Source organism: Castor canadensis, chromosome 2, assembly GCF_047511655.1.
Source record: "Castor canadensis chromosome 2, mCasCan1.hap1v2, whole genome shotgun sequence".
In the NCBI taxonomy this organism is placed as follows: domain Eukaryota; kingdom Metazoa; phylum Chordata; class Mammalia; order Rodentia; family Castoridae; genus Castor; species Castor canadensis.
The window spans coordinates 185,197,477-185,218,938 of NC_133387.1; the positions used below are offsets into that span (position 1 = coordinate 185,197,477).

General features: G+C 48.4%; 1 long non-coding RNA gene across 1 annotated transcript in view; it reads left to right on the top strand.

The window, feature by feature from the left end:
- Positions 1 to 1,217: 1,217 nt before the first annotated feature.
- The window catches only part of LOC141420896 (uncharacterized), a 62,171-nt gene continuing 41,926 nt past the window's right edge, over positions 1,218 to 21,462 (top strand). The window contains exons 1-2 of the long non-coding RNA XR_012445614.1: positions 1,218 to 1,624; positions 4,975 to 5,085. This is a non-coding gene — a long non-coding RNA (uncharacterized lncRNA). The remainder of the gene's footprint in view (positions 1,625 to 4,974; positions 5,086 to 21,462) is intronic.

Sequence of the window (21,462 nt, forward strand, 5' to 3'; positions counted from 1 at the left end):
AGGCTGGGACATTTAAGCTTCCTCCATTCACTAGACATTTGCTTTTGATCTTCTAAAAAATTTAAAGACTTTTCTCCTCTGCTGTTGTCCATCTTTTCCACTTTCCTCTACCTGGTGGGAACTTAGTGACTCAAATCTCACGCTGGTGTCATTTCAGGAGGGAACTGTGATAAATAATTCGGCTCGGTCCACCGTGTCTAACCTGAAATCTGTTTATTCAACATCTGCCTTCCCTACTAGCCTAGAAGAGCCCCACAGACAGAGACCCGGCCTGCTTTGTCCTACAGTTTTCTCAGCACCTAGAAGAGTGCCCGACACAGACTAGGAACTTAGGAAGTAGGTGTTGACTAAATTAAAAGTGTAGAGGCAGTAAGGTTTCTTTCTGTGCAATGTCTGCTTCACTGAACTCAGGGCCCCAGCCTTCTTTGTGACACAGGAAGCTGGATTTTACTGGGAGGTTAGCAGTTATGGTTGGTCATGCTGGGTTGCAGAAAGAATCACAGGTGGGTAATCTCTGGTTCCATCAACTCAAGTATTCTATGCGAATAAAGATTGGCTGGACAGCTCCCAAAGGGAGTGTGTGATAGGGGTTGTGGGGGGCCCAGGAGCTCAGAGGAAAGGCCTGGCTCCAGCCCCAATGCCTGCCTCTCTTCCTGCCCAGAGGTGGGGCTTTTGTGTCCCAGCTGGAGGGTAGGGAATGCCCACTGGAACCAGAAGTTGAGGAGAGAGCTGGAGAGGATGGTTGGGAAGGTTGGGAAGCCTCAAGCATCAGCACCCATGCTGATTGATGAGCTAAAAATATAGCTCTGGGTTTCCTCCCCACCACTGTCTTAATGTGGTTGTTTTTTTTTTTTTTTAAAGGCAGCCTCTCTCTGGTTCTCCCTTTCCACTGTCATTTATTTCAGTTTTTATCTCCACAACAAAAATTCCTTCCAACTTTTTTTCCTCCCTCTCTCCCTCTAATGCTCTTCACTTTCAAATGCTAATAATCTCCAGCTGTAAAAGGCTTAGAAGTGGCTCTAGATTGTTTGATCTTTGGCCTGTGATCTGCTTTCATCTCTCTGCTTTCAAATGTTACTCTAGATTTACTTTAACCTATTAACATGCTTGGTATTCGTAGACACGCACCCTCCAAACTGGCTTCCCAGCACCCCTGCCATACCCCTCCCCATTATAACCAGGCAAGGAAAGTGAAACTCAGAGCCAGACAGCACTTTCCAGTGCTGGGTGGAGAAGGAGGCCTTGAAGGCAGAGAAAGGTGGAGGAGAGACAGTGGGGGTGATGTTGGGGAGATAGCAGAGGAGAGGAAAGGGAGGAAGAGATGAGGAGGAGAGCAGAGAGGCAGGGAAAAGGAAGTGAAGAAGGAGAGAGGAAAGGAAGGAGGAAAGAAACAAAGGCAGGGACATAGAAGGAAGGACCAGCATCCTTGGCGGACACACCGACTCCCAGCTGGTTAAACACTGTCTAAATCTGCTCTCCGAAGCCGAGAATGGAGAACGAGAGGCGTTGAATTAGTGCTTGAGATTTCCTGCCCCTGCCGCTGAGCTGGAATGTCTGGCGTGTTCGTTTCCACAGGAAACGCGAGGCATGAATATGGATGAAACTCCTCACTGAGACCACAAGGGTATGGTTCAATTATTTGCCATATAAAGTAGCACATGAGGATTCTTTGTGCTTGATCATTTCCTCTGTGTATGTCTGTGTGTGTGTGTGTGTGTGTGTGTTACTGGCTGGGGAAGGCTCCTCAAACTCCCTCAGTAGGCACCTTTGAAAGGTACCCTGTCATTCCGGCCATCATTGTGGCTCTTGATTGTGGTTGAGAGCCTGCCTGGAGGTGGTTTGGGAAGAGGAGCTCCTGCTTCCCACCTCCCCCACCCAACACACACATTCACACACACACACACACACACACACACACACACATTCACATGCCCACAGTGACAGCTGGAAAACCCTGGAATGGGAGCTATCCCAAGTCAGCCTGGTGACCCCTTCTCCTGAGGCTGCTCTCTCATTTGGGAGAAACAGATGTCTTTGTCTCCTTAGGGAAAACCAGACCCAGCTCCCAACTGGTCAGTGGCAGCTCCATCAGAAGGGAGGAGGAGAGGCTATAAGGGACACAAAGAAAGGCTGGAGTCCCCCTGGACAGTCCTTCACAGAGGAAAAGCCATCAAAGCCACTGGGGGAGGGGAGTGGGAAAGCTTCAGTTGGCAACAGAAACTCCCAGGTTCAAATGTCAGGCCATTGACTTAGCTCCTGTAACCTCAGCTTCCTCATCTATGGAATGGAATAGCAACTGCTTACTTCAAAGAGTAGTTGTGATGGCCAAAATAATCCTTGCAAGGATTATAATTATAATTCATTGAGTACTCTTCATGTAGCAGGTACTGTTCTAAGTGCCTTATAAATATTAGCTGGAATAATCCTCCGTTAAGCCCTATTTAATCCTCACTTAACCCTATGAGCTAGATTCTATTATTAGGCTCATTTCATGGATAAGGAAATGGAGACACAGAAGGTGTAAGTAATTTGCACAAGGTCACACAGCCAGGGTTATTATGTTCATTTTCGACTAATTAGGGTACCAGGTCACACAAATTCATCTATTACTTCATTCAATTCCCTGACATCCCCTTGGGGTGGGGTCACTGCCCCCTAGTTCATGTGGGAGGGAAGGAGCCAGCTTCGTCTACTGAATCCAAACCCACATTTCTTACCATCAGGAAAAGGTGCTTCTCACTGCAAACAGCTACACATTTCAGTGCACAAACACTGGGGGGCAGCTGCCAAGGGGGAAACTCCCAATTGGGGAGTTGGAACCAGGGTGCTAGTGAAAAGATGGGATCCCTAGACTGTCTGCTCTCTGGGACCTTCTTAGGGCAAACCAGAACCTTCCTGGTGCAGCCAGTCAGTTGCTCTGGTCCTGAGTAGGGAGGAGGGGGAGAAGAAAGTCTCTCTGCTTACAGCAGGCACAACAGAATAAGAACAGGGAAGGAGTTACCTTTGGGAGGGGGCTCCCTCGGGTTAGGTGACCTCCACTACTACTGCACCCTCAGTTTCTGATGGCTGTGAGGGGCACTGGGTAGAAAGGTGACCACAGATGAGCTCACCTATGGGCTGGCTACTTTGGCTCACCGAAGAAGAAGAGGATGTGTCTAATCAAGGCGTCTGCACCCCACCAGCATCTTCAAAGTTCACACCAACCCGGAGAGTTAGGCTTCCATGCACACCACCATTTTGAAGATGCCAAGCATTTAAGTGACTCAAAGGTGGTCACACAGAATCCTCTCACCACACCCCTTGCCTCTCTTGTCATTCTATAGAGATTGATGACAACCGAGGATTACACTGGAAAGCAGCCTTGTGGGGCTCTTGCAGCTGGCACACCTGTGACTCCACCATCTCCCTGAAGGTCCTATTTTACCAGACACTGGTAAAACTGCTGCAGCCTGAGCCCACAGTCTGCCTGTGACGTGGTAGAACTCAAGCTTAAAGCACGTCTTCTTGCTCTCTCTGGACTCTCTCTCTTCCCAGTTTGCCTAGTCTAGGAGTCAGCCCTGCAAGCAGTTGCCTCTGTGATGAGACAGACACAAGCCAAGTTTGAACTTGGCTTTTCTTCTGCTTACTGATTGTGTGTCCCTAGGTAACTCACTTACCCATTCTGTGCCAAAGTTTCCCTACCTGCCTAAATTGCGGAGTGATCTTAATGATTCATGGGTCCTGGGTGATGGAACCCAGAGTGTGTGGTTCCCTTTCCAGGGCCCTTTGTTAAGTGTTGGGTTCCAGTACAGTCTCTGAGGAAGGGGTAGGTGCTCCGTGGAGCCCCTAACTCTGGGGCTTAGTGAAAGGTTATGCTTACAAGGAGGGACGGAGGGAGGGACATTTGTACCTTTTGCTCTGCTGTGTCAGCGAACTCAGACTCTGCCATCATCCTCAAAGAGGATGTTGAACACCAGAGGCAGATTGCAGATGTGCCTGTGCTGGGGCATGACAAACACTGGAGCATCCAGCTGTGAGATCCCCACCTGGAACCTGTAGGCCAGTAAGAATCCTCCTGGGTAGCCATGCGGGCGAGGGGTGAGGGGCAGGCTGAGCAGAGCTCTTTTTACTGCTTTGGGCATCTTTGGTGCCAGGCTCATCAGGAGCCCAGGGGAGCTGGGAGGGGCAGTGGGCTCTGAAGAAGAGTACCTCCTTCTTCTCACCACCCACAGTCCTTAGTTACTGGAAAGAGCAAATGCAAATGGACCCAAAGCACAATACCCAGAATACACTGCCATGCTTCCTAGGGGCTCACTCTAAGTTAAAACTGGGCTCCTCCTGGGGGCTGACATTTTCCCTGGTTCAAACAACAGCTGCGCCTCGCAGAGCCTGGCAAAAGGTGAAGGAGCCACTGCCATTGCAGACTCAAGTGAGACAGAAACCCAGCCACTCCGGGTCCCTCCCACCGCAGGGAGGGCACATGCACTCACACACAGGCACACTCCCCCCACATGTGCAGTCTGTTGTCTCTGCCACACGCACATGCACACACATGGGTGTCACACATGCTCCTCCCCACATGTTCACTTTGTAGTCCTCACGTTCATGGGTGTCACACACACATACACTCTCCTCCACATGTGCACTCTGCAGTCCCAGTCACACACACACGTACACACTTATGGATGTCTCACAAACACTCACATATGCACTCATAAGCCTGGGAATCTGTACACTCCCATGGATGTTCAGATTTACACACATTCCTTTTCAGGAGCCGTCAGGTACACACACACACACACACACACTTATGTATACATGTGCCCCCCATAAATAGCACACAGACTCCTATGAACAGAAGGAGAGGGTCAGCTCCCCTCCCTCTCTACCTCAGCCACACCCTACTCCCCTGCCAGGGGCCCCACCCTGGACGGGGTCCAGCCAGCAGTGGCTGTGGAGGATTTACATTCTAACAAGAGCCATCTTCCCCTCCAGGCTCCAGGCCAAATCTCCAAATGAAATCAGGCCGGGGAGAAATGAACAACTGAGATGCAGAAAACAATGTGAAGAAGAAACTCTGAAGCTACGAATAATAATATAAAAAAGGTGAGAGTTATTTTTCAGCTCACTGGCTTTCTGCAAAGTAATATAAAGTTGGGTGTCGTTTTCTTGGAATCGACCTATCTGAGCTGAGACCCAGGCCACACGCACATCTCTTTCCTCTCTTTCTATTACCCGAAATTTGTATGGTTTCACCTCCTCTGATTTTCTTTCATTTGTGCGCCTGTGCAAGCCCCGTGTGCCAGGGGCTTGTTCCTAACCCGGCAGCCCCGCAAGGCTGCCAGCCGCTTCTCCCTGGGCCTCCTGCGGGGCTGACAATTGAGAGCCTCCCTCTGCTCTGTCCCCCTCAGCGCTGCCCCCCCTTCTGCTCCCACACCCACCTGGCCTCCCAGCCTTCTTTGTTCCTGGGAAGACTCTCTTGCACACTGTCAACTCAGCCAGGGCTGGAGAGGAGAGGCTGCATGGGCGGAGGGTTCAGGTTCTGGAGTCCAGCCTAGCCCTTGGTCTGCTGCAAGGAGAACAAAATGTGAGGTGACGATGTAGAAGAGCCCACCAATCAATGTCTATTTCCTGGAAATTTTCCTACATCAAAATTCCCAAGAAAATAATTTAGGAAAGCGTCTGGGAATTTTCATAACAGTAATGACTTCCCTGTGGTCTTCCTAAAGCTGGTCCCTGTGTCTTTCTTCCTCCTTTACCTCCCAACCAGGGCACACGCACATTGGCTCACACATACACATATGCACAACACATGTATGAGCATTCATGTATATCCACTCAGATACACACACCCCTTCAAACATGCAAACTCACATGTGCATGCAGTTTAAACACACACAGGTACCTCCCAAATACACATGTATGCATGCATCTCAAACACATCTACATACAGCCCTCAAACACACACAGACACATACATGTACACCTTGTACACATGTACACAAACATATACCTATCTCTCAAATAAATGCACATATACTCATGCATCTCAAACACACCTTAACAGTCACACACATGCACTTAGGCACACATGTGCTTTCTTCTGCATGGGTGCCACTCAAGGCAATGCCAGTGCATTTTTGGTGAGCTGTGTCTACTCTTCTTCCTGCCCTGGTGGTGTGGGGGTACTTGACATTCTGCATCCCTATTGACTTTTGCGATAATCGTATCAACAAGTGGTGACAGTCCCCTGTGGCTTCTTTGCTATAAAAATGAATAATTGATGCCAGACCTACTCTAGGCTAGAGGTGTGATAGCTTCAGTAGGACCAGTCAGGCACCTGTCCTGAGTCTTAGTAGAGTTACAAAATCTCTGTATGGATGCATGTTTGGAAGAGAAATGGGAGTATGGGGATGTAAGTAAAGTGATGGCGTTTTCTCTCTGAAAGAAAGTAGGGGGAAATAGCTAAATCTAATGCCTTTGCCTGATGTGTTTACCTGTATTCACACACACTCGGTGGTTAAGGCACAAGATAAAGTGTGTGAAGGGCTCCAGGCATGGATTGAGGGGGAGGCTGCTAACTACAGCACTAATAACTGACATTAGTGAGTCCTTGGCTGCTTGCACAAATGCTTCCTTTTTCTTTAGTCATCTTGTAATATAAACGGGACGGGTACTTGTTAGCAGACCTGTCATACAGATGAGTTATCAAGGGCTCAGGTAAGACAAACAACTTGCAAAGCGTGTCAGTCAGGGTAGGCTACTGCTGTAACAAACACCCCCCAGATTTCAGTGGGGCACTTCGGTTTCTTCACTGTATCCCTCTTCAGTGAGTGTTGGCAGGATGCCCAAGCTGCTTCTGCCTTGTGGCTCTGCTCTTCACCAGGTTCTTGGAGTATCTTGATTAGGCAGGTGGTTGGAAGGCTGGGAGGGCTGTATGTGGATTACTTTTTCTGGGCCATGCAGGCCTGCAGATAGCATGCATCACCTCTGCTCATGTTCTGTAGGCCAGAATATAGTCAGATGGCTACAGCTACTGACCACGGAGGCTGGGAGATGTAGTCCATCTCAGATCCAGGAAGAAGAGGAGAATACAGACATTGTTGGGTGCTAACGGTCTCCACCATATGCAGTGTCTTACAGCTAATCAAGGTGGAATCCAGTCTCAGACCTAGGTTTTCCTATTTCAGGCCATATGTTTTCCCCTTCCAGCACTTTATTTTGATGTATTGAGCTTTACCAACAGAACACTGCTCTTGCTCTTTATTTTAGGTCCAGAAGTCCTTGCATTTATAAGATAATGATAATAATACCTAATGATTTATTGGGTTCCTGTATGTTCTGTTATGCACACTTGCTCATTTAATCCTTGTCACCACCCCATAACCCAACCTCCTAACTGAGGACATTATAGCTCAGAGAGTTTAAGCAGCTCATCTGAGGTTGTGGGAGAGAAAGACTGTGGGCCAAGGGCTTTTTGGCTATCATGTTCCACTATTCTTCTAAGCTGCTATGGCTCCCATTGGCCATGGGATTGCAGGGAGGGGTGTAGAGAGTCATTCTTAATCCTGCAGGGCAGAATTCCCTGATGAAACTTATGTAAGATGCTAGTGATGTGGATAGAGTTCTTGCAGCCTGTCTGCTCTGGTAAGCATCTGAAAAAATGTGAGGGCTTTGGACATTGTAACTTAGTTTAGTTGATAAACATATACTGGATATATTGTAAAGCAATTTCTGGTTATATGATCTTGAGCAGAGCATCCTGGATGCGGAATCAAGAGGCATTCATACTGTAACTAACTGTGAAGGTTAAGCATTTTACTTGATGTCTCTAGGACTCACTGTACCACCATCCTTGTTCTCCTGCAAATTGGAGACCATGGGAACCATTCTTATTCCAGACCCTATCAGGCTGTCTCTTAGTAACACACCGTTTCTCTTCACATCATTGCATGTTCACCTTCTTTCTTAATTACATGCATACATTTTCACCATGCCTTCTGTCTGCTCAACCAATTCACGACTGTCCCTTAGTAAAAAGTCCAGACTCCACAATGGACTCCTTGTTCGTCCTTGTATGAGCCCTGCCATGTTATCTGTCCAGACACTTTGCCCCACTACATACATCAAGTGCTCCTGCTTTGTTGTCCTTAGCATCTCTGTGAAACTCCATGGTCAGGTGGCCCTCCTTGTCTGCCCACTTGCGCCACTTGTAAGAGCCCCATGCTAATCATTTCACTCATCTGGGCTCTCCGTCCTGCATTTGAACCCTCACGCAGGCTGTCCCCCGAGGGCCTATGGGTGCTTGAACATTTCTTACCATCTTCAGTAAATTGTAAGCTTCATGAGGGCTACAGCTACACCTTGCATAATTTGCACCCTTGGCTATAACAGCCTTCAGACAAAAGTTGTCAAATGAAAGAATGGTTGGAGATGAAAGGCAGACTTTTTATGATATGTAAATGAAAAAAATTGACTTCAAGGCCACCATTCAAGTGGCTTTGCTATTTTCTATGAGCCAGCAGTCAGGAGGCAGCTCCCACACTGGGCTGGTAATCTTTCTGTGTCTATCTGCAAGTTTATGTGGATGACCTCAGATCAGAGATTTTGGATACTTCAGGTTGCATTTTTTCCCCTACTGGGGGGACAAGGCCAGGCCCCCAATAAGCTAAACTGTCAGTAGAAGCAAGCTGGGCATATGCCATTGGGGAGCTCCTCAAATTGAGCTCTCTCGGCTTTTTGCCCATCCTCAGCCCCATCACACCAGGCCAAACTGTAGGCTGAAGCCAATGGAGAAAGTAATAGATTGGGACCAGGACGCTCAGGTTAAGTGGGCCGCTTTGTGGAGCTCATCCATAATCCTGTTGGAGCCCAGAGAACAATACGTTAATTAGAGCTGAGGCACCGCTCCCATCAACCATCCATCCTGCCTGTGTCTGCAGGGCCTTCCCCACGGATACGCCAGCCCACTCCCAGCTCTGAAAGAGATTTATTCATTATCAATGTTTGTCTGTGAGAGGGACCTGATGGGGAGGGAATGAGACTCTGAGAGGGGGTGGGATACGAAAGGGGCAGAACCCAATCTGCTGGCTGTTGATGAATAGGTGTGTTTGGGGGCTGGAGATGGGGTGTTCCCAATTAGGGGGATGAGGCAAGGCCACCTGGTGGGCAGGGGGAGAAGTAAGTCAAATGAAATGAGAGAAAAGTCAATAAATATGTCCAATGAGAAGGAGTCTTTGCCAGGTTTTTAGGTTTGAACCTAGTTCCTTTTAAGCCCCAAAGGAAGGGAGACAGAAGGTAAGGAAGAAGAAATCCATTTACCTAGTCTGTTTCCCAGTGCTCGTACTTAAAAAGTACTCAAGCTGGTGGTACATGCCTGTAATCCCAGCTACCCAGGAGGTAGACGTAGGCATATCTTGGTCCAAGGCCCACCTGGGCAAAAGAATGAGACTGTATCTGAAAAATAATTAAAGCAAAAAGACTGGGGGTGTGGCTTAAGTGGTAGAGTGCTTCCTAGCAGACATGAGTCCATGAGTTCAGTCCCCAGTACCACCACAACAATAACAACAACCCCAAGCTCTCAAAACACACTTGTTGAGTGAATAAATAAGTGACTTTCAAAGTAGCCAGAGGAACTGAGGTCAGATGTCATAAAGAGCTCAATGAACAAAAAGAAATAGGAACTCAAAAGATCAAGCACAGGTTCTAGGATTTTTATCTCTTGAAAGAAAGGCATCGTGTAGAATTTTGGAGAAAATGGAGCTGGATTTCCTCAAGGTAAAATGGCAGCCTGTGAGGTGAGAAGTCAGCAGGTCAAGATGGCAATGACCCCTGGCCTGTGGCCCATTGACCTGAGCTCCAGGCCACTGAGGGGATGCTTCAGGGTGGGCTGTAAATGCACCCCACGAGAGGCAGATCAGAGACGGTAGCCCCTCTTTGTGGGTCCTGCTGCCCAGATGACTTTCCCCGCATCCCATTCTAGTTTATGCCAGAACTTTGCTGCTCAAATGGTGACATCTGAGCCAAAGGACCCCATCGTCTAGGAGCTTTGTTAAAAACACAAAAATCTCAGGCTGCAATGCCAGAGCTCCTGGATTTAACAGGAACCCGTGTGATTTCAGTGTACGCCAAGCCTGAGTCCCGTCAACTCTAACGTAGGCCTCATGTGTTGGGAGAAATATGGTGTCCTGGGGAGAGAGGCAGTGGGGATTGGTAGCTCCACCTCCACTCTTCATTCACTGGCTGCATGAGTTGGGCCTGCCATGACTCCTCTAGGCCCTTGTTGACTCATTTTTAATATGAAAGGATTGAACCCAATCAGTGGTTCTCAATCTTTAGCAGTTTTTGGTGAACTGAAATAAAGGGCAGTATCTGTGCAGGGCCTGAGAATTTGTACTTCCAGAAGATTCCCAGATGATGGTGATATTACTGTTGCCTGGGAACCCCACTTTGAGAACTGGTGTTTAAATGATGCCTGAGGTTCCTGCAGATTCAGACATCCTGTGGAACATTCATTCCCACTTCACTGCCCTACCTCTATCACCTGTTTTCCATTGGCAAGAAGCATCTCTCACCTCCCAGGTGGGTGCGTGCCTCTGTCTTGAGGCACCGGCCTGTCCCCATTATATCTGATTTCTCCTGGTCCACACAGTTAATGACATTTTCTCAGTGCACCCAAGACTGATGAGCTAAGTCTTACAAAATGCACGGAAGGCAATGCAGGCACAGTGTTATCAACAAGATTTAAGGAGAGTCCTACAGAACACAGCAATAAAACCTGGAAATAACTATCCACTTCCTACCCACAAAACGTCTCATTTCCGAGTCCATAAACGCTCCCCCCTCCGGATCCCAGACCCATCTGTTTTGTAAGCATGTATAATTATTAGCATCATAAAGTCAGTTTCTATACCTAATGTAATTATCAAGAGCCGAAATAGTATCAGGTAAAGGAGGGGGGCAGAGAAGGCAGCTTGCTCACTGCAAACTCTCTCTGCTAACAGAGAGAGAAGTAGTCACAGGAGAAGATAAGGATTCTTTATGGCGATATTATCCTTCCTATGGAGGCTCTGGGGACAGTTTTGCAAATAAGGCTGAGCTGGCTCATCTCAAAGTAAAGACTGGTTTTCTGGCATGTGCCTCGGGTCCAGTCCCTACTGGGAATGAGGAATTAAGACCACTGTGCTTCTTCTGTGACCCACCTTGATCGTCTCTGGAGACCCCAGAGCATGGCCTTCTATTTCAAGACACTGCTACAGTTAGATCGTTCTTTTCCTTCTTTCTGCACTGCCTCTGGGGAGTGAGAAAAGAAAGTTTACAAAGCCACTCAGATCTTAGCTAGCAGGGAGTGTCTTTTTGGGAATGAATTTGGGACTCTGTGTCTGGTCACAGTGGCTTGGATATTTAGTCACCTGTGGAATGAATAAGTAAGTAAGTGGGTGACGTGATGGATGAGTGGAGGAGGCACAAATGGTGACAGAAATTGCTATTAAAGGAGAAGGAGCACACACCTGCTTTTCTTATGTCTTGTTTATGACAGTGTCGGGGCAGCAGAGGAGCGACAAGGCATCGAGGACAGGCTGGTTTTAACTTCCTTTATAATAAACAAGATAGCATCCTGACCACAAGAGCTAGCCAAATGCACTGGCTCTCTCTCACACAGTCGTGAGCTCTCCATCACTCTATCCCTTTCAAATGGAGCCTGAGAGTTGGGGTGTCAGGCAGGAAGTTGGTATAGAGGGTAATGAGAGGAGTATTAACTGACCATCTACTATGTGCCTGGCTCTTATGTAATCTCAGGGAACCCACTCAAAAAACCCCCAAGGTAGATGTTTTTATCCCCATTTTTAAAATAAGGAAAGCAAGCACAGTGATTTATGCAACCAGTCCTTGCTACCAGCTAGCAAAAGGTAGAGCTAGGATTCAAAGTCGGACCCACCTGCTCCCAAGTTCATTGCCTTCCACAGTGACTTGAAAGACTGTCCTAAGACTCAACACCTTCAGCACACTTGCTGGAACAGCACTCCATGTGTTTGGCTCCTGAAAACAAGGACTGCCACCACTGCTGGCTGAGATGTTGGTCTGTTTTCCGTATCCATCCCTGAGAATTCAAAGCTCTCTTAAGGGGGTCCATTGGGTGAGTGACTGTTTCCCACACAGTCATCTTTTGGTGCAAATGCATTCGTTAAGCTGCCCTCACATCTTCTCATCTACTCATTGGCTTGTCTGCCAAAATCCACCCGATGGTGTAGGGATTTCATCTTATGATCCAGAAATCCTTGAAGACTGTGCTTCCTTTTCCCTTGCCCCCCACCTTGCTGTGAAGCAGACTCTTGTCTCCAGCTGTCACACTGACCACATTCAGGGCTGAAGGGGGTTGCAGTTCAGCTGGACAGGGGCAGATGGCTTGGGGTACAGGCTGCTGTGGTGTCACTAGTTTCTAGCCATGGGCAAATCCCAAAGGCACTGGGGGTACAATCTGCAGAACATGGGCAATTTGGACTGATGGGCTTCTGAAGCATCTCTGCAAGCTTTGGAGGCAGCATTGTAGGCATGAGTGTGTTTTTCTCCTGTCTCTGTCCCTTGTTCCCATGCTAGCCTCCTCTGGACCTCCACCAGGTTTCTTCTTACCTCTGTTCCCCGTTTCTTGTCTCTCCTCTCAACTGTGCGGCAGCAGCTCCTTCCTCCTGTCTGGGGAGCAGGTAATGATGAGGGAGGAGGGACAGGGGCCCCTGTCCCTTTCCTTTGCTTTACCTGCCTTTGCCTCCAGTCCTTCCATTCCAGCTTGATGTCGTGTTGGGACAGGTCCCCACAAGAGCAGGACACCAGCCAGGCCTCTGGGAGGGCGTCTGCTTCTGCTGATAAGTAGCCCTGCCTTTCTCCTTCCCTTCGGCAGGGTAGAGGTGCCCTCCCCTCTGAGTCAGGGAATTAAAGCAGGGACTTGGGCTTTGGCAACTGGCCTTCGCATTGGCATGAGGCCTGTACTATCTCCGTGGATTTCTCTCTCAGACTCACAGTTGCCTGATTAAAAATGATTCCTTCTTGCAAAGCAAAATAGGTTCTTGTCTGAAGTCCACTCCACAATGAGATGGAAAGTTGGAACTTCAGGGACCTACAGTGTAGTCATAGGAAAGAAGGCTCCTGAGATGTGGGAATGATCGCCCCTCCAGGTGAAGGGAGGTCTCAGAGTAGAGGGCTTCATGGAGTGTGAACCTGGTCTGGCTGGCTTGAGACCTGTGATTTACCTGTCTAGCCCACTGTGTGACTGTGAAAGGGCTGCCATAGAAAGGACTGCAGACTGGGTGGCCTCACATAAAGGTGTCTGTGAGGGGAGGATCTGGTCTGGGTCTCTTTGGCTTGTGGATTGTAGAATAGCCATCTTCTCTCTGTCTCTTAAGATTGTCTTCCTTTTGTGTGTGTCCATGTGACCAAATTTCTCCTTTTGTAAGGACTAATTAATACCTGTTATATTAGTGTGCTCTGGGTGCCATGACAAAATGCTACAGACTACATGGCTTAGACAATAGAAATTTATTTTCCCACAGTTCTGGAGTCTGGAAAACCCAAGATCAAAGTCCAGCACAGTTGATTTCTGGGTGAGGACTCTTCAGCTGGACCTTCTTATGTGCCCTCACGTGGCACAGGGAAAGAACTCTGGTACCTCTTCCTCCTGTGAGGACACAGTCCCATCAGATTCGGGCCCTGCCTTCACAACCTTACTTAACTTTTATCAACTCACAGGCCCTATTTCCAATATGGTCACCCTGGGGGTTGGGCTTCAACAAATGAATGAGAGGGACACAAGTCATAGTGGAATAGGGCTCACCCTAATGATCTCGCTTTAACTTGACTACCTTCGTAAAGGTAAGGTCTTGGGGGTTAGAGTGTCAGCATAAGAATTTGGGGTGGGGGAACCCAGTCAGTCCCTAACACTTTGGCTTACTCTGCCACCTGGGTTCACTTAGAAAAGAGGCTGAGGGCACAGGTATGTCTCCAGCAGAGCCAGCCAGAGAGTAAGAAGGAGCACTTTGTAGGAAGACTTGGGGGTGGGGTTTGTGAGGCGGGTGGTCAGAGAGGTAGGAGAGAGTGGAAAAGATGAGCAAAAGAGAAAGATGAGTGGAAATTAGCTGGACTATCTTTTATTCCAAACTGGCTGTCAGTGCCACAGAGAAAACCCTTTACCCACATTTTTTCCTCCTAATAGGATTATTCCAAAAACATTTCAAGCAAGAAAAATGCTGTTTTCTTTTAAATCTTTATTTAGAGTACATAAAGATCAGAATTTTCTGTTCCAGGTTAAGTAGTGCTTATATCTTCATTGTGTTCCTTATTGCCTTCTGGAGATGGAGAAGGTGGGTTTCTACCATCATTCTAAGGCCCTCAAGCCACACTGTGATTTGAACTATGGAACTGGGCACAGGGACTTCTTTTTGTTCTTTTTAGCTGACCCATAATCTGTCATCCAGGCTTCTACTCCTGAGGGGTCCCAGGCCCCCTCTGTGTTTCCTCCCCCTCTCCCCCTTCTTAGCTGTCACACTGGTCTCTCAGTGTTATGGTACAAGGAGAGCACAGGGCTGGGAATCAGAAGAGCTCATTGTCACATGCTTTAGGTAACTAGAGGGTGCTGGGGCAGAGAGGGAAAGTGGTAGAGCAAGTGGACTTCACACGACTCCATCACTCTGGTTGCCCTGCTCTGGCCGACCCCTCTGAAGGATGTCCACATCAGATCCTCTCTGTGTCTATCCTAAAAGCACAAGACAGAGAGATGGAAAAGTCATTACGAGATACAGAACTCATCTCTCTAATGGGTGTGCAAGTGTTGGCTGGAGCTCTGCTTCCAAAAATCCAGGAGCAAGGATGGCTTCCTCCCTCTCTCTGCTGGGCGGTTGGTCAATGGCCAGGCAGGGCAAAATGTTGGAACACCTTTTCCAATGTGGAGTAGGATTCTTCCTGGATTAGTCACGGCTCGCCAGAGAAACAGAACTGATAGCACACACACACACACACACAGTATTGAATGATAGCTCAAGGAATTGGCTCATATGACTATAAAGGTTGACAAGTCCCAAGTCAACCAGTTGGAGACCCTGGATAGCTAAAGGTGTAAGTTCCAGTCCAAAGGCTGACAGAGTTGGTCTTGTGACTCGAGGAAGGAAAAAGCTGATGTCCTAAGTTCAAGAGTCAGAGGGAATTTTTTCTTCCTCTGGGAAAGCTCAGCCTTTTTATTCTGTTGAGACCTTCATCTGGTTATATGAGGCCCACTCACACCAAGATGGGGGAGGGGGATGAGACAATCTGCTTTATTTAGTCTATCAATGCAAACATTAACATTAAACATATCCTGAAACACGCTGACAGAAACATTTAGAATAATGGGTACACTGTAGCTCATTCAAGTTAATACTTAAAATTAACCACCACACTTTCTTTCTACCATTCCCCTATGAGGGTGGTCCTCCTTATCTGGTCTAACAGAGATGGGGAGAAGCCCTCCACAGGGGCCTACAGTGTTCAGCCCAGCTGGCTGCTCTTGGAAAGGGACTCAGTACCCCAGCTAGCAGATGTGCCCCATTCCCATGGGTAGTCTCTCTCCACAGTGCAGTGGTCAGTTCCCCTGGCCTCAGTTGCCCTTTGTGGATGTCTGCCTGCTTCCCACCCCTTCTGTAAGTAGGTATGGGGCTGTGCTGGACATGTCAGGGCTGCTCTCGCCAGAGAGGGCGACAGTGAGCAGTCTGTGCTCAGATCTTAAGAGAAAGCACCTGGTTCTCAGCCTAAGGATACTTCTTTCCCTGTCCCTCTCTGCATCACAAAAAACTGGAGCCAGTAGGAACTGGGGCTAATCTATAGGAAATCTCATTTCTATCCACCAGGGTCCTCAGAGACTAAAGGGGGGGTCCTATTTAAATGCAAAGGCTCTGTGTTTATCTCATCCTTTCAGCTGCAGGAACACCCAGCATGGCAAATCTTTGACTCTCTTTAACCACTGAGGCATGAAGAGACTATGTGACAGACTCAGAGTCATGTAGTTCCTAACTGCAGGAATGAGGACTTGAATCCATCAGAAGTGGACAGCAAAAACCTCCTTTTTCTGTCATACTTTGGGGTATTAGGCACTGGCACAGGCTGTGTAAACTGTGGGGGTAGAGAGACAATGGTCAAGTTTAACATTATTTCAACAATAGCAATGTAGCTCTTCCCAGGTGTCCAGGGATCTCAGCTGGTGACCAGCCTAGGGAGTTGCCACAGGTTTGGGACTGCTGTGTCACCTTCGGGAGACAGTGAAGGAGGAGGCTTGAGGTGATCACCCTAAAGGCTACTTTGCCCTTTCTGTGATCCTAGGGATGATGGCCTTTTGGCTGACATAGGAAGATCCCTAGAGCAGGCAGCTTAGAAACCTCTGCATTTTCATAGCCCTGAGGAAAGGGAGAGGTCAAAAAATGAGAGGACAGCAGCCTCAGCATGCCTCATGGGCAGCAGCGCCTTCCCCTGTTCTGGGAGCCAGGACCTTGTTAGGGGGAGGAGATGCAGCCAGGAGCCTTTGCAAAGGGCACAGCAGCGGTGGAGGCCGGCTTCCTGTTTGTCTGGGACACTGCCAGCCGTGTTCTGCAGAGACTCAGAAGAGGAAAGCAAACAAGGGGATTTTCAGATGGTCTTTGCAAGCCTCCTCCTTTGTTTTCCCTTGGAGGGAGAGGCGGCTGGCCGCTACTCTAAATCTTGGCCTGAAGGAGCCAGGCATGAGAAGTTGGAGGGGAGGATGGCTTATGTGAGATGAGGAGACTGAAGCCTTGTTAAGCTGAGCAAGGGAGCAGTCGATCTGCGCCCAGCTCAGAGATGTGCTGCCTTCTCAGGAGAGAATGTGGGCTGACCTTTCTGGATTCCTGGCTTCTCTTACAACAGACTCTAACAGGAGTTAAAGATAACTCTGTCATTGGTTTGGAGAGGCTTGGGGCTGGAGGGGCCTGAACATAATCACCTGGTACTACTTGGGTACCTGCAGCTCCAACTCCCTCTTCCCCCAGGGCCACCCATTTCATCTGTGCACGGCTTCCTAGTCAGTCTGTCTCCCAGGAACTTCGGTTCACCATTGAGGAGCTCCTGAGCCTAGGAGCTTTTTCTCCCCCTTGCTTCATAGCACTGCTGACCATGACACTTGTCTGCTAATCCCATATTCTCATCATACTTAGAGAAACTTCACACTCTGCTGAGAGTATGGCCCACTGCTCTGCATTACTCATTTCATTCTCTCAGCTGGACTGTAAGCTGCCCTCAGCAGGGACCAAATCGACTCCATCTTTTATATCCCTCGTATTCACCACTAGAGAGCTGAGTGTTTGACAGGTGCTTAATCACTGGATGGTGGAAACAAGGAAAGAAGAAAGGAAGGGAGGGAGTTAGAAAAAGAAAAGATTTGCTTTCATCTTTTTTTTTTTTTTTGTCTACTGGACAATAAGTCTGTACCCAGGTGAGGATCCTCTGTGACAGTCAGTTGTTCCTGGCTGAGAGGTACGTTGTCATGGAAAACAGTTTTGGGCTCTGGCATCCGTATCTGGGTTCCACTTCTGGGCTTTGTATTTCACAAACAACCCAAACCCCAGGATCCACTGTAGAAAGAAAGGAAATAACAGGACAAGGCTCAGTGACTCATGTCTGTAATCACAACTGTGAGGAAAGTGGAAATCAGGAAGATTCTGGTTCAAGGCCAGCCCAGGCAAAAAGTTAGCAAGACCCCATCTCAACCAATAAGCTGGGAGTAGTGTGTGCCTGTCAGCAGGAGGTATAAACAAGAGGATTGAGGTTCAGGTGGGTTTGTGCAAAAACTTGAGACCCTATCTGAAAAATAACTAAAGCTAAAAGGGCTGAGGATATGACATAAGTGACAGAGCACCTGCCTGGTAAGAGTAAGGCCCTGTGTTCAAATCCCAGTACCATCAAAACAACAACAAAAAGAAACTACTAGTCACCCACTTTCTGTAGGGCTGTTGTGGGGATTAAATCAGATCAAAGGACCTGATATGCTCTATAAAACGTTTGCTTAGGTATGCAGGGCAAGGAGCTGGTTTAGTTAAGAAGAATTAGGATTCCAACATTAGCAATGTAAAGACATTATTTGAAGATTAATTTCCACTAAGATGTTTCTTTATAGATGTTGTCTCAATGTGTAGTTTATAAAGCAGATGTTTCTCAGATGAGGAGACCCAGGTTCTGAAAGGTTAAAAGACTTGAAAAACTAGGATTTGAACCCAGATCCTGAATGGCCTCCAAGCACAAGTACTCTTTCTACTGCATCAAACTGGTTCTTGTTAAGGCAAGTTAGGGACAATACAGAGATAGCGGGTGCAGGGGGTGATGAGGTACTGTGACGGGGTGCTGGACTTTAGTGGAGTCTCTAACTCCTGTGACTTAATCATTTCTTCCACTTAATAGGGCAAAGCAAATACTCAGTCTCCTTCTTTCCCTGGGTTGGTGTTAAAAACCTTTCCTTTGCCTTAAGTGTCTCATTTGCAGTGGGATTTCGTTCTGTTAGCCAGGCACTGCTTCTTTTCCAAGGAATGGAGGATGGCTGTATAATGATGTGAGTTTCCAGGAGTGTTCAGTGGGGGGGGGGGGTGTGGTGGGAGAATCCAGAAACCAGGCAGAACAAGGCAAGGAAGACTGGGCTTTGAGGCAGTAACCAATTGATCATTCTGCAAACTTTATTGAGCATTTAGATGTGCCAGGAGCTGTGCTAAGCCCCACGGGGTTGAAGAAACCACAGGCTCTGATCAACAGGAGCTTACAGTTTGGTGAGGAAGCAGGATTCGAAGCAGATGGAGGCTCCTTCTGCTGATGGATGGGTAGGGGAGGGGAGGACGGCTGGAGTGGGAGTGTGTGTTAGAGAGAGAGGACCAAGGCTTTTCTCTGGATGGTGGGGAGGAGGGCTGCACACCTGGGTTCCTCCCTGGAATTGTCTCCCCCAGCATCCCCCTCAGGCCTGGTTCTCAGTTTAAGTCAAATAACTTTGGTCCCCAGTTGCCTCCTGCCTGCCACGTTCCAACTCAATCATTCTTTGAAATTTGGAGCTGTAGCTAAAACGCCTTTGCCCTGTAACAGGATTTCCACAGTCTCCACAGCAGCGCGAGTGTCGCTCGTCACCTGCTGCTGTAATCTGTACCGCTAAGCCTGCAGCTCGAGGCAGAAAGCTTAACTCGCCTAGCTGATGCGTGCCCACTCTTCCTGGCATCCCAGCCATATTTCAGAAAGGGCTGCTAATCCGCTCCCCCAATGCCACACACACGGACATCTCAAAAGAAATATCCAATGGCAGAGGGGGTTATGGCTCCCTTAGGGAGGGCCTCTGAGAGCCAAGTTCCCCTCCACCTAATTGACCTCAAGAATCAAGGAGCCCTGCGTTTGTGGGTAAAGTCACTCTGTATACTTTCTCCTGAAGGGTGTTGGTGGGAGAGACCAGGTGGCTGATTTTCCTGAAGATTGTGTTTCACGGGCTGGCTGGGCTTCAATGTCTGCATTAGAACTTGGCTCTGTCAAAGGAAATATACAAGTGAGCTGTGAGCAAGAATGAGTGTGTGTGAGGGGGGCGGCATTTACCCATGGTTCCCTGATTAAACGCTTAGCATCGTCTTATCTAAAATCATGATAATTGCTGCTATTTTTTGCCTTCTCTCTCCTTCTAATACTTTATGCTCTGGTGGATCAGAGAGCCCAGAGTGCTGGGACATTTGACACAGAGTAGAAGTTGGCTGAATGCTTGTTGAGTGAATGCAAACTAACACTAGAGCTGAACTTTGTTCCAGGTACTGTGTTATGTGCTTTCATGCTGGGAAAATTGGGATCCAATCACATTCAGAGTCAGTGGAAAAGCAAACTAGAAACAGGAAAAAGTTGTGAATTCCTTGGAAGCAGGGGCCCAGCATGAGTACGTTCATTTATTTGAAATGTGTCTACTGAGCCTAACATGTGCCAGAGGTTCTTTATAAATACCGAGGAGACAGCAGCACTGCCCCAGTTTGGGTGAAGTGTACTGGAAAGACTGGGAGTGGACAAATTCTGGCTTGACCTAAGTAGTGGCTTTCTGAGAAGTGGAAATGTCGCACAGTGCGGTATGTGTGAGGTTGTAAGCTCTCTTGTTGGGGAGGTCTGAACAGAGGCTGTGTGGGCAATTGACAGGGATGCAGAAGAGGACGAGGTAGATCTTCCCTCGTATGGTCTCTTCCCCTATTTTCTCAGTGCACGCTGACTGGCCCTCATCTGCCAGCCCTGCATGTCTGTGCTTGTGAGCTTTCTTTGCCCTCAGGGTCTGTTTTACTGTCCACTTGCTGGCTGGAAGTTCCAGGCAATGGGTGGTTCCTGGGAACAGCCCTCTACTGATGGTCACCTGGAGCCAGTATGTCCCAGCTCCATCCTCTCTGGGACAGGACCACACTATCACATAAGTGTGCTTTCCACCACTTCCCAGAGTCCCCGACAGGATTCAGCTCTGTTCCCTACAGTGCACACTTTGAATACTCCAGTCTCGGCTGTCCCTCCCCTGTCTTCTTTCCCCACCTCCTTACTGATATTTCCTGATCTCACTTCCAGAATGAATGCTTACATGTGGGTGCTGGTCTCCGTGTCTGCTTCTGGGAGAATCCAGAGAAAGACAAGGAATCTTCCCTGAGTGGGGGCTGAACCCTCCGAGGATCCCCTCCTTCCATTCCTAATACTCGTAATTTCTGGGCTCTGACTAAACTAGGGAATGGTGTCAGATCCAGCCTAGGCCTTCCTATCCCAGCTGGCAATTGAGCACAGAACATTTATCATTCATCTGAGACAACAGAGGACGCCCAACCCGCTTTCTGACCAGCTCAGGAGGTGCCCTGAAAGCAGTAGGGATAAACTTCTTTCCAGGTGAGCCCTTGTCTTCTGTGTCTGTCAGAGCATAGCACTGGCTTTTGGGCTCAGAATATTCCAACAGGCTTGTTGATGTGGCTCTGTCTGATCTTGGTACCCCTTGGCCTACGCTAGCTCTAATCAGGGCTGGGCCACGTCTACCCTCCCATGTAACTCTGTTTCAAGTAGTCGATGAACCAGGGGTGAACAGCACTAGTCCGAGGCCTTTTCTATGTCACCAGACAGAGAAAGGTCAGGGTACAGAACCGAGCAGGCAGCAGGGCCAGGCTCATTGTCTGCCACCCCACGAGGCCAGGCACTGACTGGAGCCAGTGTACCCATGTCCACAGGTGTACCACAGTGGCACTGTATTTCCTAATGGAAAGGGGAGGGAAAAGAGACACAGGTTATTTGGTAGGTGTGGTAGGCACTGTCGTGGCTGCCAGTTCCCCTGTCAGTAAGAACTTCTAGACCAGCTGCTAGAAAAGGGGCAGTGATTGGCCCCATTCAGAGAGCACTACAGCTGCAGAGAGCCTCCTGCCCAAGGATGAGCCCCTTCTGGAGTGGTCCGCATCCAAGAACAGATTGCCACATGAACGGGAAGGCCTGGGTTTTAGC